This window comes from Rhinopithecus bieti, unplaced genomic scaffold (assembly GCF_001698545.2).
Source record: "Rhinopithecus bieti isolate Rb0 unplaced genomic scaffold, ASM169854v2 scaffold_65, whole genome shotgun sequence".
NCBI classification, from domain to species: domain Eukaryota; kingdom Metazoa; phylum Chordata; class Mammalia; order Primates; family Cercopithecidae; genus Rhinopithecus; species Rhinopithecus bieti.
Window position 1 is genome coordinate 119,092 of NW_016803344.1, and position 18,470 is coordinate 137,561.

Genomic DNA, 18,470 nt, shown 5'->3' on the forward strand with positions numbered 1-18,470 from the left:
TTTTTTTTTTTTTTTTAACCTTAAGGGTACTATGAGCAAGAACTATTAAGATTCCAGTGTAATATTCTACCTACTGATTTTTAAACAAAATTTTATACTTTACTCCTTCGCTGGTGTATAAAATAGTTGACCTTGTAGGATGGGGCTAAATAACCTTGGACTGCAAGGAAAAAAGATAAATGGGGATGGGTTGATAGAAGTAAGAAAAGGACAGAAGGAAAATATAAGAAAATAATTTGAATAGATTCAGTGATTTAATTTTTGGAATATTATGATAGATGTCTTCTCTAAAGTCCCCCCAGAGACACACTCTGAATTAGAGCCGAGGTGGAGGGGGTTTTTCTGGGGAAAGTAACCCCAGGAAGCAATGACAGGTGAGTGGGAATACCAAACAATGAAGGGAAAGAAGCCAAAATAGAGAATATTAATAAACGGGCAACCATTGTTGGCAACGGGGGCTCAATTCTGCTGGGAAATTCTAGAAGACTCAGGAGAACATGCCTCAGATCTGCCCCAACTAAAACCTCATGGACTGGGGGTATTTTTCTACCAAATCCCTTAGTAATTAGTGGATGGCTGCTTCCAGAATCTTTAATTCCTTGATACTTTCAGCCTGCCCAGCATGTGGCTGAAAACATTGTGGAATCCAGAGAAATCTCTTAGACAGAAAGTCACAGGTACTTATAACAAGATGCTAGCAGTATATACTGCATGCCAAGGGAATGTCTATCGAGGGGATACTGACATGTCGGCTATGATGACCAAAGTCCTCCAGAACCCAATGCGGGGGAGAGAGGAGACACAGGATGGTGGCCTTTAATGTGGGATTTTTACTTATTTGTGAATATTTTGGTGACTTGGTAACAAAGTTGTAAACCATGCACTATTATAAAGCCAGTCTAAGTTTGTTGCTGATCTGTACCCACGATATTTTGTACATGCGATTTTGAGGACTACAGGGTACTGGTAAAATACTTAGAGGAATTTGTGATGTCTTTGGCTTGTTATCAGAAGCCTACTGTTCCCATCCCAGGATCCATATCACTCCCCCAATTTCTTCAAAGTTTCTCCTAATTGCCAGGGCAGCAAGAATGCTTATTTTAAAAGTTGATTTTCATCAACAGAGACCAAATTCTTAGGCAGCAGAACATGAAAGTTTATATGAGGAAGCTGAGAACTGAAAACCAAATGTACGAAGTGCTTAGAACAGAACAACAGAGGTATGATGAATACCAATTAGGAACCAGCAAAAGGGCTGCCTGGTATAAAATCTGTTTCAAATCAGAGTTTTTCTCACATGTGTTTACATTTTGCTATAAAAAGGGAACATGTATAAACCTATGCAAACAAAAAAAAGGAGAACAGTTTTGCAAATTATGAGTATTGCTCGCTGTCTCTTTTGAATGCTGCAGAACTAGCTTACTACCTAAACAGTTTATTTCAATTATGTTTGCTAACACAGAAGTACAGGGTATGAGCCGAACATTGAGGATGACAGAAAAATATTGCAATCCATTAAACTTTTTCTCCTCTTCTCTCTTTCTTTCTCTATTTTCCTCCCTGCTTTGCTTCCCTGTTCTTCTTTCCTTCCTTTTTTCTTTTCCCTTTCTTTCTTTTCCTTCCTTCCTTTTCCTCCTCCTCCTTCTTCTTTTCTCTTTCTTTCTCTTTCTTTCTCTCTCTCCCCTCCCTTCTTTCTTTCTTACTCTCTCTTTCTTCCTTCCTTCCTTCCTTCCTCCCTCCTTTCTCTCTTTCTTCCTTCCTCCCTCCCTCCTTTCTTTTTCTCTTTCTCTTATTTCTTTCTCTTTCTCTTTCCTTCCTTCCTTCCTTCCTTCCTTCCTTCCTTCCTTCCTTCCTTCCTTCCTTTCCTTTTCTTTTCTTTCTTTCCTAATATTACAAATATTTTCCATTACAACTGCTTTGCATTCCTTGATGACATGTGAATGGATGGCAAAGGAAAGTCTTATTAGATATGGACCAAATGACTTTGTCAAGACAGACTCAGAGCTGGATGAAAAACACCCATGGAACAACACGCAAGTCATGATTTGGTTTTCCTGAGAGTTGGTTAAAAGGAAGAAAGCCAGAATTACAACAGTAAGCACATATGGAAACCCTAACTGAAGCCACAGCTGTAGAGTAGGGGTTTAGGGTTCTGAGCCTGGAGCTTTCCTGCCTGAGGGCAAATCTTGCCATGGTCATTTATTAGCTGTGTGACTTAGGGCCACATGATTAATGTCTAGGAACCTAATTTCCTCATCTCCAAAACAGGGAAGTTTATATTACCTAATAGCTACCTCCTAAAAATTAACTGTGTTACCAGAAGGGAGCTCCTAGAACCGAGTCTGGCATGTAACAAATACTCAGTATTAACTGCTATTACATGGATGTTTTATAGTTGATACCCACAGTCCTCAAGTTCATATGTATGTGAGTCTATGTTACTCTGAAAGATTACAGTGCGGAAAAACACACTTTATTTAAAAAACACAATAACAATATATAGAGAAGCATATTTACTCATCCATCATATACCTAGTGAGAAAGTTCTATGCATTTCCCTAAATCCTGGGATATCCAGGCAGCCAAAATACCATGCCCCCGGACCTCACATGTCTCATCTTCTTCACCCGAAACCTCGTGCTAAACACTTTCAATGAGGCTACTCCTTTCGTCCCAGCATTGGATAGTGACATTATGCATGCTGGTTTGCTCCCATGTCTTGGTGGTAAATAAGGAGAATCTTTATTTCACTAGAGTAACGCACCCTCTATGGGGTCACAATAAGGAAAAGAAAAGCATGAACTCTCTTTGTTTATCTAGCCGAGGTTGGAGTAAACTGTTCCAAGTCAGCCTGTGAATAGCTCTGGTGGACTGCATAGACAGTCCTAAGTCACCCCCTCCTTCTTGTACTCAAACTATTTGTCTTCAAAAAGTGGAGTCTTCATTCTAGCTAGCTTTGTGATTTTCTTTTTGCCAAGAATGCACCAGAAGTGACAGTGTGTCATGCTGAGCCTAGGTCTCAAAGGGCCTGATGCTCTCCACTCTGTCTCGGAGCCCTGCCCAGCAACCATGTGAACAATCTTGGGCTGGTCTTCTGGATGATGAGAGACACATGACCCAGTCATCCCTGTCACAGAAGTCAGCTACTCGCCAGACATAAGAGTGAGCCAGACCAGAAGACCAGAATTGCCCAGGTGATCCTCACTCAAATCTCCAACTTACGGATACATGAGCTAAATAAATGCTTATTGTCTTAAGCCACTGAGGTTGGGAGTAATTAGTTATGCAACATTATTTGGCAATAAATAACTGATGCAACAATAGAAGTAAGATTTCAACCCTAGGGTTTGTGACTCCAAGACCCGTGTCCTCGAAGCTGTAAGAAAGCAGTCATTGCATAATTAAACATATGTGTATGGGTGCCTATATATAATATACACTAAATTACTAAAAGATATGTTGAGTAGGTGTAGATGTAATACAGCTAAACAGACTATTTTAAGTGGAAGTGGAAGGAATTAGCTGTTGGAAGGACTGGTAAAAAATATCACTTTTACCAAACAAAAAAGAGTGACAATTTTATAACAATAAGAAGGGATTTACTCACTTTTGACACTTAATAGATCATAAATCATTATTTTAAGGATTTTATTCTCAGACTGTTGTATTATTTGAACATCAGACCACAAAATATGCACAAAAGTAAGCATCTTATTGGCCCACTGAAAACATTTATTTTTTCAATTTTTTCTTATTTGGTTTTCAAAGAACAAAATACTGTCACACAAACCCCAAAAATAAACACAGGAGTGGGTATAGACAGAATGAAATACAGTGCCCTTGGATAAAATTGATAATAAAACTTCATTATTGGTAATCATTCGACAAACATTTTCCATGCGTCTTTTATGTGGAAGGTATTGTGCTAACCTCTGAGAACTCAGGGATGAATAAAACAGTCTCAGCCCTGTCCTAATTTCTGTTTTATTTGTACAACTGAGAAACAACCTGGATGACTACCACAAAAAAAAGTGGGCAATTTCTATGAAACGAAAGGTTCAAAAGGCCTAAAAATATCTGCATATCTGCATTTGACTAGTCAAAAGGGTCTTACTTCAGATACATTATATTATTTGAAAGTTTCATTTCTCCCCCTTCTTCCACTGGAAAATCAAGTTAGGAATTAATAATGAATGTGGTAGACTGTAAGGTCAAAAAGGAAAATACATATCTCTGACTTTTCAAAGTCAAAAGACTGTTAAGTCCTAGAAGTCATATAAGATCATTATACTGTCTAGAAATTTACAAAATAATTTTTTTTTGATTAAGACCTAGTGTGAATACAAGGATGCATCACAGAGATAAGGCTTAAGAGAAAAAATGTCTGGTTATAACTGCCATTTTACTTATGAATTCCAAGCTCAGTGTTGGTCTCTGTATTCCAATAAAGAAGTTGAGATGTTAGATAAATTTCAAAAATAAAAAAAAAAAGAAAAGAAATAATTCTTAATGAATTCTCAATGAGCAAAGATAAGTGGTTGCCAGTAGTGGCCTGAGAGAAAAGAGTAATTTTTTAAAAAGAGCAGTTTCAAACAAACTAAAAGAAGAAAGATGAATGGGTTATTTAATAAGTGTCTTTAAAACTACGAAGCTTTATTGTTACAAGGTCAACACTAACTCTTTTCTTGATTTCTACAATGAGTAAAATAACCAAAACCTTATTAAGTGGAAATAAAAATAATGATTAGTGACAGCATATACCAGCAGAGACTGATGATCCTCCCACTCTGAATAGCACTAAGAATAATCTGGATTGGGGATGTTGAGCTCATCTTCACATAAGAATGCCTTAGAATTTGCATTTTTCTTTTGATAATACTAAGGATTTGCAAATGCCCTGATTGTATAGATTTGCATGGCGTTGTGTGTCTGTGTGTGTGTGTAGAGGGGAGTAAATTACTCACTCAACAAATCTTGCTAAGTACTAGCTTGTGCCAAACACTCCACTAAGTGATGGGAGACAGCCTGTGTGATCAGAGTGGCACAGCCCCTCCTACCATGGCGCTCACAATCTATGATGGTGGATGTTGCTAAAATAAATGATGACCCAAATGGGGCTTTGATTACAGACATCCAGAATCATCCATTCTGGGGATAGGGCCCAGTAATCTGTGTTTTAAGAGGCCCTCCAAGGGAATCTGTGTACCCTCAAGTGTGAGAGCTTTATGTGTTTCTAAAGCACTTTTATGCATTCTATTATCCACAAAAGCCTTAGACTCTATCCACTTCTCATCCCCATTCTTTGATGTCAGTCAGTCTCTATCCCTGCTCACCTACATTACTGTCACAGCCTCCCAGCTCTTCTCCCTGACTGTATTTGCCCATTCACTCATTCATTCATTCACTTAGCATTTATTGACAGCTATTATGTGTTTGAAATCCATTGGTGAACAAACCAAAGATCTTTATCTTGGTGGGGTTTACTTTCTTGTTTGAGGGTATCGGGGCAGGGGGTGGGTATAGACAGACAGTAGGCAAACAACATAAAACATAATAAATGAATAAATTTTATATGAGAGAAGGTGATAAATCCTGTGAGGGGATAAAATGAGAGTCCTATGATCCCCAAAGGGGACTGGGGATCTGTACTAACTGGACTGCCTTGAATTCTCCCAACCAGATCATGTTACAAATGAGGAAAGAAATTCAACGTCCCACCCCTGGGCTTTCTGCCTCCCAAATTTTGATCTCTTTCATTGTCATGGCAGTTATATCACTGATTCCTTGGAAAAGTAAACCTGAAGATAGGGATTTGTATATAGGCATTTATTAGAGAATAGTTATGGGATTAATAACTATGGAACGGAGTAGATGGGATAAAAAAAGAAGTTTGGCTGTGTTACAGTTGCCAAAGAGGTCTCGGCCAACCTCATGGGAACTCTGGGTTGAGATTGACCAACAGAGTTGTCCTGAATTGGGGTGAGGAGCTGGGTCTTCAGTACTGGGATAAGCACTAATTGATTGTATGCTATAAAGAAGGAGGCATTATAGGCAAGATCGCTCTCTCCAGGCTAGGTGAACTCCCAGAGAGGAAATTGCCAATAAAAAACGGTGAGAAACTGTGCCAAGTGTCTTTCAGGACTGGTTCATTCACTGATTTTGAGGGGAAGGGATGAAAAAAAATGTGTCTAAGAGCATATAAACACAATTTCTTTGAGCTTTCTTGGAACCTTCTGTCCCACCATATTCAGAAATAACATCTTCCCCCAGAACATCCAGCAAATGCTGATACGCAGCTTGAGTGCTTTGTAGAGCCAGCAGTGTCAGAAACATAAGTGGGTCTTTGCATGGACGGAGTCAGCTCTGCCAGATATCAATAAAGCATACGAGTGCTTATTCAAGGTGAGTAAAACTGCCAAGATTATAATTGCTTGTAACTGGAAGTAGGCAAAGAAATTAATGTTGCTGAATAGTGTTCAACCCCCTGAGAGCTGGCAGATTTAGTTAAGATTGCATATCATTAGAAAAACAGGAGTGAAAACTCCAATCAATAGGGTCAGCTTTCTCCGAAATCCATGAGTGGTCACGGTTAACACAGTAAATATTTAATTCCATCACTACGGTTGCCCTTTGCCCTCAGCATCTGACTTCAGCAGCCCTGAGTGTTTAGGCAAACACTCAGGCTTCTTTCCCTTGCCTACTGCTCATTTTGGCTTGGCTGGCTGGCTTGGGGCAGAATAGCAGGAAATATGTAAAAAAGACCAGCAGACACAAGAAACTTAATGAAGGTAGGCAGTAAGGTGACAAAATTACAGACTAAGAGCTGGAAGGGACCTTAAGGATGAAAAAGCCCACCTTCTTCCCTCATTTTATACATAAGAAAACTAAGAACACAAGAACGCAAGTGAGAAAGGGTAAGTGATTTTGGCCAAGGTTACACTTCCAGATCTTTTGACTTGAAGGTCAGTTCTCTCCCTTTCTGTTGTATCACATGGTCACTAGAGGAATATGGTGACTCTTCAATGTGTCAGCTTAACTAGGGCTAACAAGATTTCCCACTATTTATGATTAACATGAGCCACAAGAGACATTTTGCAGGAAATCTGGAAAAAGGAAGTAAAGTGGCCCCACTGCTCTTCCCACTCAGGTCAGGGCAGGTGCCCTTTGTCACTTTTTTGGTGGCTCACTTATTTTGCATGCAATTGCTTCACCTTTTTCTGCCCCTTCATATATGTTACCTCCTCGGTCGGACATGTGTTCAGCTCCATGACAAAGGGAGCCAGCTTCTCCTGCAGGATCCCTGCTTAGTCTGTTCTTATAAGGTCTGGCTCTAGCTCATGAGCCCAGCTTGCCTTGCTCTCCCCAACTTTACATCCATCCCTCCTTCCCTGTGGACTTTGAGCTCCATTCTCAGATGTGAAGACTACAGACTCATAGGGACTCTTTAATAGCTTCCACAATTGCATAAGGTCAAACCCCGGTAACCAATCCTGATTAGTGGCTCTGTGTCTCTAATTGAGTATGACTGAAATAAAGTGCCAGTAGCTGGCAAAATCATTGCTCAAAGTTGTTCCTGGTATCATGGGAATAGCCTAGCTCTCTGTTAGACCCAGGGTCACTCACCTCCCCTTCCTCTCATCAACTGCCCTCATCTAAGATCTCCAAATGGAGGAGTTCCATTGTATCTTAACTTTAAAGATGTGTTTTACCTATTTGTAATTTTTACCACTGCTTAATAAAAAATAGTAGCTAGTATTTTATTTAGTGCTTACTATGGGCCAAGAAAAGTGCTAAGCATTTTGGGTATATTAACTCATTAAATACTCAAAACAACCCTCATTTGGTTCCATTTATTAGCACATAGGGAAACTGAGGCAGACAAAGGTTATATAGCTTGCCTAAAGTCAGTGATAGTAATCAGCAGAACCAGAATTTCAAGTCAGGTCTGTTGGCTGAAAGCCCCTCTGTGGGCACAATACTGCCTATTATTAAGTGATTTTTCCTGAATATATGGCTTCTTACATATCTTCTAATATTTTGCCATCACTATCATTTCCTTTCAATGAATATCATTACTATTTCTCCACTGAGCTTAGAAGAAACGATACAACTCTGAAAAATTTTAAGAACTATTTCGGTAGTAAATATGAATGGCCCATCCCCTTCCTCTATTTATGGCAGACAATACCAATCTATGGTAGCACTCATTCCAACTCTTCCTAGTTATGGCTAGAGTTGTTCTTTATATAATTATCCAAGAGAGCTGTTACTAATGGACTGAAGATGACTCTCGAGACGCCATCTCGGATGTAGAGGAAGATAATGTTGGTAGAGACAAAGGAAAAGGGGACTAGCGTAGAACCTTGAAAACGGAACTACCTGTTAATCAACTTACTATTAAACTCTTACTATACAATAAGCCTACTTCGGGAGAGTCAAGTAAGTATAAGACATGGTTCCTTACTTGAAGGAGCTTAGACTACCTTGAAGCAACGAGACATTGTTACACAAATAAAAATAATCATAACTATAAAGTAATATAAAAACAAACTTGAACAATGACACAGATATTAGGCTTCCAGGAAAGTATAAACTTGAGCTGGGCTTTGGGGAATATTTTGGATTTGGATAGAAAAGAAAAACAGATATTCCAAGAAAGAGAAATGAAGTGTTCAAAACGAGAAAGGTCAAGGCCAGTGAGTAGGAGCAAGATTCTGGAAAGAAAACAGAAAATGTGAAGTTACATTGTAGCTTTGGGGTTCTAGCTAGTGAGTTGCATGTTTCACTCGATAAAATTTCATATGTATGTATACTCTTGTATAAGGCAGATTGTCTCAATGTGTCCAATTCTTTGCTTCTCCCAGCATTCACATCTTTGATCATTAATCTTGTATTGCCCTCCTACAGGGACCTTATGCTTTACTAGGTGACATTTTTTAGTCAATAAGATCTTAGGAAGTAAGACACAGGTGGAGGCTTGAAAGGGTGTGAGTAAGTACCTTGCTTGCTCTCATCTTTGCTCTTCTGTCACCACCATAAGAACATGCTCAGTGGCCTGCTGGAGAATAAGAACCATGTAGCTTCATTGTCTCCATCGTCTCAAACATCAGCCAGCTGCCAGGCACATGCAAGCCCAGCTAGAACCAGAAGAACTGCCAGCTGAGCCCAGTCTATGGTGACAGACTAAAAATACCTGAGCTAATTTAATTATTTTAATTTGAGATGGTTTGCTACACAGCCCTGTTTTACAAATAGATGATTGACAGTTATCTTCTGTTGCATCTCATTGTAGTAAAAACAATGCTAGCGCTTTTTGCTTTAAGTAAAATTCATGCTGCAGGCAGGCTGAGAAACCCTCCAGGGCACCAAAATTTGATTCTGAAGAGAAATTCTTTTCCTTTCCTTTCACATTTTATTAAATACAAATATACAGGACATCATTTTCAACATAAGTAAATGCACAGAATAAAGAGTTACACTTTTTCTGTGACTCTGTAATGCCAAATATTTTGAAGAGGACAGCCACTCTTCAAACAGCAATAATTTCAAGCATAGGAGAACTCACCAATGACTTAAGCATTTTTTTTTTTCTATAGAGAAAAGATGGAGGCTCGTGGCTCTCAGGAACTACAAAGTCTCTGGCATATTCTAATAACTCAAGGTCAGGGTTTACATTACTTCAGTATGTGTCCCTTGTATTGAAAGTTCTACAGATGGAACGATGTAAACGATGCCCTTTCAAGAAGAGTAAAAACTTAAAAATAAACATGCTTTGCCTTGTTTTTTCCCTCTCATTACTACGCGGGAGGGTCATTCCTCTTGGTTCTGCCTCATGTAAGAAGAGTGGCATTCCCCAAGCACCGCATGCAGTAGCTTCAGAGCAGGCAAAACATTAACATAGCCAACACCTAATTACAGGTACCCAAATATCCAAGTATAATTTCTTCTTGGAGGCAATCATTGATCCCGTCTTAAATGCAAGCCTTGGTCTCTTTGAAGGTCTGTTGAACTTCTTTACCATCTTCATGAAGAAGATAAATCAAGTACAGTCTTTGGCCTGATCCCACAGACAACTATGAAGCATGAAAAGTCCCATGGAGTCATTTCTAACTGTGGGAATGGGATAGTCCTGTAGGCTTTGGGGGATAGAAGAATTGTGTGTGTGCTTGAGAAGTGGACGTGAGGAGGCAGGGAGAGGGGATGTCACTGGTGGGTGGGTAGATCTATAACCGTCCCTGGCTAGATAACTTCCAGCAATCAAGGATACTTCTCTGAGAATGAAGGCAGCTGTGAGTCTTCTCAACTAATCCTCTCAGCAGCTGGCTCTGAAAGCACAGGCCAGGTGACATGAATCTGGATAGGCCACCTATAATGTCTTCTGCAACTCACTGTTATCTGTATATGAAAGCAGCATGGACATAGAGGTTGAGCAGTGAGAGGGAAGAGGGGACATCACACAAGGTAGTTGGAGTTTAAAGGCTTGCTCTCTTCCTGTGTAGACATTACACATCACTCCAATTCTGGGCCCACAACTGTATATGTGTTTTTGTCAGTTGTGGAAACCTTAACTTCAGGGCATCAATTGACAGCCACATTCCACAAGATTTGACTGCCACAGCCACTACCTCCTTGGCCTCTTACCCAAGTTCAAGTGGCAACTTAAAAAAGCCAAAGTACTGGTAAGGGCAAAAGACCACTCTGGAGTTACGGTAGCATTTCTGTGCTACCCCAAGGGCTTTCTGAATCACTAGACATGCCAATGTCTGATAAATGATACGTTTAATAGAGATGAACCCTAAGCTCACCCTGAAAAACAAGGTTTTGAATGCCACCCAATCAGAGGCACAATCACAGATGCCTTTTCTCTCATTTCTAAAAAGGAAGGTGGATCAAAGTGAAGTCCAAATGATCCACTTTCCAACTCAATCAAATCCTCCCTGACCACATAAAACTATAAATGAATGCAGAGCTTCTGGAAGCAGATATCTTCCCACATGGCTCTAGAGATTCACATAAATATTTGAAATAACAGAATAAACATATCCATACATGATTTCTAAATTCTGCTAATTGAACTGCCACAAAAATCATACCACCTTTTCTCAGTTTCTAGTTTTTTAAGTATTTGATAACAATCACTCTAGATTTTACAATGAAGAACATTCTTTTACAGTTTATTTTTTACATTCAGGTAAAATTTATATACAGTAAAATGAATACATCCTAAGTGGGCATTCACAAGTTTTGATGAATGCACACACATAACCTAAACTCCTAACAAAATATAGACCATTTTTTATTATTAAAAAGCCAAAAAATAACAGATGTTGGTGAAGCTGTAGAAAAAAGGCAAAGCTTACCCACTGCTGGTGAGAGTGGTATAAAATTGTAGCACTAATCACAACAGAAAAGACATGGCATCAACCTAGGTGCCCATCAGTGGGGGTGCATAGACACCATAGAATACTATGCAGCAGCCACAAAAAATAACAAATCATGTCCTCTGCAGCAACATGGATGCAGCTGGAGGCCTTAATCCTAAGCAAATTAACACAAAGCCAGAAAACCAAAATCACATGTTCTCACTTATAAGTGGGAGCTAAATCTTGGGTAAACACAGACATCAAGATGGAAACAATAGAGAGAGGGGGCTCCAAAAGGAGGGAGAGTGGGAGGCGGCCAAGGACTGAAAAACTATCTGGGTGATGGGATCAGTAGAAAACTATCTGGGTGACAGGATCAGCATCATGCAGTATGTCCTTATAACCAACCTGCACATGTTCCCTGAATCTAAAATAAAAATGGAAATTAAACAAAACAAACAAAAAATAAATGACGATTAATGGACCATTTTCATCATCCTAGACAGCTCCCAAATACCCCTTTCCAGGCCATCCCTGCCCCAGCACCCAGAGGTAACTGCTGTTTCTTTTTTCACCATAGATTAACTTAGTTTGTCCTAGAAATTCATCTGAATGCAATAAAACAGTAAATACTCTTGGTAAAAGGCTTCTTTCACTCAGCATCATGTTTTGAGATTGATCCATAAGCTTGGGACTAACAGCTGAACTTCATTCAACTTTGTGTTGCTAAGTAGTAGTCACTGGTGAAATGTACAACTAAACATTTTCCAGTTTTGGTTCAGATGATTCAAGTTGATTAAAATGCTGATTTAGATATTTTCTTTTAAAAACATGACTTCTTTTAAAGAAAGTATTTCCAAAGGGATGGGGAAATTTTTTTCCACTAGAGAGAGCCACCGTAACCAAACAAAAGCGCTGAAGGTAAACTCCTTGAAATCCCCATCTCTGCTCCACAAGAAAACCACAACAAATCTCTCTTTTAATCACTGAATTATTTGAAACTGATTAAAAGATAGTTAAAAAAAGAAAAGAAAAGAAAACACTAAAGATTACATAGTAGACATTTTACCTTTAAAACTCATTGTTGGCCTAAGGAAACCAATCAACCATGTCAGTCCTTACGCATAGCAGTAGCAATATATAACCTGAAGAAAAAGTCCCTGGGTGCTTTATTTCTGGCAAACTCCCTTAATTGGCTAGCGTGCTAATCCCTTTCTTAGAAGAACACTTAGCACTGGAAATGTGTGAGGCAAACACAAAAATACAAGTCCTGGTTTGGTATGCAAATCAGCACCATGGAAACCAGCATGGCATTGCTGAGCTCAGGGCAATCAGCAGGGAGCAGATGAGCTATGAATCAAAGCCCGAAGAAAACTGCTGTCAACGGAATTATGGACACAGATTGCTTCTCACCCTATGGCCACTCCCTTTAATTCTGAACTAGGAGACTTAAACTTGACATTTCAATGGACTAGGTCATCATGGGACCTCTATTTCTCATTTGTAGCCCCAATTAACAAAACTATTAGCCAGTTTGGATGTAGTCGTTCAAGTATGACATTGTTTTACTTACTATTTCCAGTTATAAGAAATACATTGGTAGAAATCTGGAGGACATTATGTTTTCCTATTCAACAACGGGAAAAATGCTTTTCCTATATAGGCCATTACAGGGGCAGAGGAATTATCTTGTCCTTAGTTCTATCTGTATAACCTTTGTAGACCAGTAAGGTCTTGTGCATTATTCTAGGGTAGAGAGGATTTCCCTCTGCGCCTCATAGAGGGATATTTCCAAGCATTAATCAAACCATTTTCAGAAAAGCATAACCCCTTATTCATAGAAGTCCTCCTCTTATGCAAGTGTCTCCCCCAGTCTACTGAGAAAGAAAGCCAAGGGCAACCTATGGTTGTATAAAACCAGAGATTCTCCCACCTCAGATTCTTCATTCCCAAAATAAAATGGTAAGAAAAATACTATTCCTCCCAACATTAACAGTTGATGATTCCATGAACCACACTACTTACTTATTCATAATGTTTTTTCCCCCAATAATACTCAATTCTAGGTCCAGATTTAAAAAAAATAAATCTATATGGATCTTAAGTCACCAAATTTGAGATGTTTTAAATATTAAAAAGAGAGAATCTATGAGTCCCTATCTGGGATTCAAAATGAACTACACTACAAAGGCAGAAGAAGTACAATGCTATGATTGGCAGGCATTTTTTTTATTATTATTATTACACTTAATTAAGAGGTATGACCAAAAAGTACTGAGAGAGCACTCATTAAGCTATGGACACCACCTGAGTCCAAATCCCACCTCTTCCACTTACTAGTGATCCACCTCCCAGGCTCAAGTCATTCTCCTGCCTCAGCCTCCCAGGTAGCTGGGATTATAGGCACCCACCACCGTGCCCAGCTAGTTTTTGTGTTTTTATTAGCTACAGAGTTTCACCATGTTGGCCAGGCTGGTCTCGAACTCCTGACCTCAGGTGATCCACCCACCTTGGCCTCCCAAAGTGCTGGGATTACAGGCATGAGCCACCGCACCCAGCTGAACATTCATAGTTCTTTACTCAGAAAGTCCCTATGAAGATTAAATTAGTTAATATTTACAAAGAATATAAATCATTTGGCAGATGGTAAGTGCTATATATGTGTTTATTAAATAATAAATTAAGAGCAAGTATTTTGCTCAGAAAGAATTAGAATAAGGTCTTCCTATCTCATGTAGTTTTAATTGCTGGCTATGAAAATATGAAAAACTATCTCCTTACCAGGAGAAGGTCTTCTGCATAAAGCACAAAGCAGCAATGCATTTTGTTTATTTGACCCAAGTAAAAAGTTCAGGAATAACTACTTTGATATTTAAAGTTCTCTATAATACAGACAATAAATAGTTCTAGGAAGGAATAAACCGCGATGAGTCAAGTACAGGTGTCTTTTTTTGTTTTTTGGTTTTTGTTTGTTTGTTTGTTTGTTTGTTTTTTGAGATGGAGTCTTGCTCTGTTGCCCAGGCTGGAGTGCAGTGACAGGATCTCAGCTCACTGCAACATCTGCCTCCTGGGTTCAAGCAATTCTCCTGCTTCAGCCTCCCGAGTAGTTGGGATTACAGGCACGTGCCTACACCCGACTAATTTTTATATTTTTAGTAGAGACGGGGTTTTACCATGTTGGACCAGGCTCGTCTCGAACACCTGACCTCAGGTGATCCACCCGCCTCGGCCTCCCAAAGTGCTGAGATTACAGGTGTGAGCCACCACGCCCGGCCCAGTCTTCTTAACTAACAACATAATTAATGATTAATTGGGATTAGGTGGGGAAGTGCTGACCAAAGGAAAAAAAAAAACCACATACACCAAAACTCCTCAAAACAAACAAAAAACCCCACCAAACTAAAAGCACAAAAAGTTCAAAACCTCATTAACATTAAAATACTGTCTAAATGCTAAAGGTGGGCAAGCAGGTCTTTGACAGATTACTCCAATTGACAATCTGTAGTTAATCAATGTATTGTTCAATTATTTAATCAGCATTACCTGTGTAGGTTCAGGATCCATAATTCATTTGAAGCTGACACCAGAGAGAGAAGGAAAGCCATTTGGTTTCATTATTTTGGAACCAGTTAAAGCTGAATCCAGAGACAAAGAGCCTTTCAACGGACCCCTCAGAATGCCCTGCCTGCACCCACATGTGCCCATGCCCACCCCACCCACTCTCACCCTGAGGTCTCCGGGCATGCTGCCTTTACAATAAACACTATCTTTAGCCATTGAAATGTGGAAGCTTTTGTTAATTCTATTTAGAGACTATGCAGGATGCCAGCTAAATGTCCCGTTTTACATCATCCCTCACCAGACCTGACAGTTGGAAACACTTAGTTCTGCTCTGCTTCCATTGTGTTTCTGAAGTCATTTGAATGATTTAAATTGGAGATAAGTATTTGCAAATGAGCTGAAGAAATAAAGATGTATCTGAAAACTCCAAACCGCCTTGTTAAGAATGTACTCAGTTCTAGCTTAATTCTTGGGGATTTGGTTAATGCTTGTAAATGGCAGCAGCAGCTCTTTTCTGATGGTAACATTTCATGGTTCAGCTTTTAAAGAGTCACTGCCTCCAAATCAAGTGTTTTTAAAAATCCCATTAAAAGATTCCTTAAACTGTTCACGTACAAAATTGAACAAAAAAATTGGATAAGAGGAGAGCTCTACATTCACTTTGCAATATTTTCATAACCTAATATTAAAACAACAATAATTTTAATGTAATCCCATTAGATGGGGCATCTATTGTATGCCTGCCCTAGGCTATTTGCAGTACAGACATTACTTTGCTTGATTCCAAAGACAGTCTCACAAAGTAAACATTACAAGCCCCATTTTACAGATGAAAAGACTGAGGATTGCATAGACTTTAAGGGGCTTGCCCAAAGTGAGAAGCCGATCTAGGAGTCAATCCAAAACTTAAGTAAATCTGACCAAAATGAAACAAGTTTCCTTCTTGTATTTGACTTGTGCAGAAAATTCTAGTTTGACATGACCAGTGACCTGCAGATGGCATTTCTGGGGCACTTCTAAACGTCTCCAGGAGTCCAACTGGAACCTCTCAGTCTTAATGAATTCATTTTGGATAGAGAGGAAAAGTTGAAGACTTGTCTGAGACACTGAGTCTTTGCTCTTTCCACCCTTTTTTGCTCCTTCTTTTCCAACAAATCACTTACTCCCTGCAGCCAATCTTTGCAAAGTACAACCCAATGAAGCAATTCATTCTATAATAGAATAGTCCATCGGCTAAACATCCTCTGAGAGTGTTTATACTTCAAAGGAGAAATGCATTAATCCCAACAAATCTTTAAACACCCCAACAGAGGCAGATGTAAAAGAACAAGTCCTTATTTTTATGCTTCTGAAGCTCATTTCTGGAGGCATCCTAGCCCACCATCTGCTGCTGCCCCCAATCATGAGGATACCACACACATGGGTTCAATTTACCTCAGCAGCCCACACGTCAAACTCTCCAGTCTCGGATTGTTTTCTTGTGTGCATCTCTATAAAAATCAAACCTAACCACTGCAGCGGCACAGAAATGAGCGTTTCAGTACATAATTCTGTCGCTAAAGGCTGAATGTGTATTGCAGCAGATATAGGGTGATGGCCTCAGAGTTGAGGAAGAGATATAAATAGCAGGGTTTATGGGGGTTCTGGGAACCAACCTTGTGGATGTTTAGCCTCTGAATGCCTCAAGTGAAATCATAAACCAGAACTCACCTTACCGTTTCTCTCAGGCCGCTAGAGGGCACTAGTCGCGACTAGCAGGGCTGTTGCCTTACAGGAAGTGGACTCCTCATGCCTTTACCACAGGTGGTCGGCACCTGCAGGGAGCGGCACCTGGTTACAGACCCCAAGGTGAATTTGCAAAATGGGAACTCCATGGTTTTGGCCCAGAAGCACACGAGTTCAAATCCTAATTCTGCTGCTTCCCATTATCTTTAACCGCTTTGAGCACATTTCTCAGTAGGAAGAGTATTTTGCTCAGAAAGAATTTGAAGGTTTTCCTATCTCATGTGGTTTTAATTGCTGGCTATGAAAATATGAAAAACTGTCTTCTTACCAAAAGAAGGTCTTCTTCATAAAGCAGCAATGCATTTTGCTTGCTTGGCCCAAGCAAAAAATTCTGGATTAACCATTTTCATATTTAAAGTTCTCTAAAATATAGATAATAAACAGCTCTAGAAAAGGAATAAATGGCCATGAGTTAAGTACAGGTGTTATTAATCAACAACATAATTAATAATTAATGGGGATGGGATGGGGAAGTGCTGGACCAAGCAACAATAACAACAACAAATCCTCGAAAACAATGATTGCTGGCTATTGAAAGGATTAATCAGACCAACAAATCTATAGTTCTTAGCATATAGCCAGTGTGGAGTAGGTGATAGCAATTCAGTTTCCCATAGAAAACTAGCAATGTCTCTTGTCTCCAGGGCAGGTACGGTTGAAATAGACAAATGAGGACATGAGAAACATTAGAGTGCTGGGGTTAAGAGTGTGGAATAGTGGATTCAGATCCTGGTGAGCAAGTTTCTTAACCTCTCTGTGCATCATTTTTTCTCTGTAAAATGGAATAATCGTAGTAACCAGTTCATACAGTTGCTGTGAGGATTATGGGAGCACTTAGAACACTGCCTGGCCCACTGGAGGCACTCTGTATGTATTAGCTATTTATTATTATAATAGTAATTAGAATTTACATAAGAGCAAGTGGACACACACACACACACACAGCACTCTCAAAGAAGATATGAAAAGCTCAGAGATGTTTGCCCACAGAAGAGGCCCCTCAGGGGGAGTGTGAGACCTGCCTTCCCCTTTTATTAAAGAGCTATCAAGCAGAAGAAGGTTTTTGATTCATTGTGTTTGGCCCTCAGGGATAAACCAGGCTCAATGGATCTAAGCAGCAGGGGATTCGTTTTTGCTCAATTTTAAGAAAAAATGAAAACTAGCTGAGCTGCTCAGAGATGAAACAGGCTGCTCTTGGAGGGGGGTAGTTTCTGGCCACAAGAGGAGTTCAAGCAGCAACTGGACACCCCTTTGGCAGAAGTAGCCCCAGTGCACTGTAAGCACTGACTGAATGATGGAAACAGCTGACCTTTAAGGACCTTCTCAAGACTGAGTCTTAATGACAACATGATAAATAATGAAGTCAGAAAAACAGACAGATTCTCCATAAAAATCGCAGGCTATGTGATAGAGATACTGACAAAATGCCCTTGAGTCCATCACATTTGGCCCCCATTTTTCACTGGGCCAGGACTTACTGTTTGGTGTTTGTCCATACCAATTCCTCCCTTACAGACAGACAGCTGTCATGGGAGCTTGCTCACCTCTTAGTCTGAGATGATCTTTCAAGAAAACAGCAAGAAATGGTATTCATTTGAGATGAGGTCCCGGTTTTTGGTGCACCATTCCATTTTAATTCATGGCTTATTGGCAATCACTCTTTTCCTGCTGGAAATTAATTAAGGCTTGTGTTCTGCAGTAGCTGATATTTGCTTTGAATCCTAGACCCTACTGCCGAAACTTTAAAACGACAAAAACACA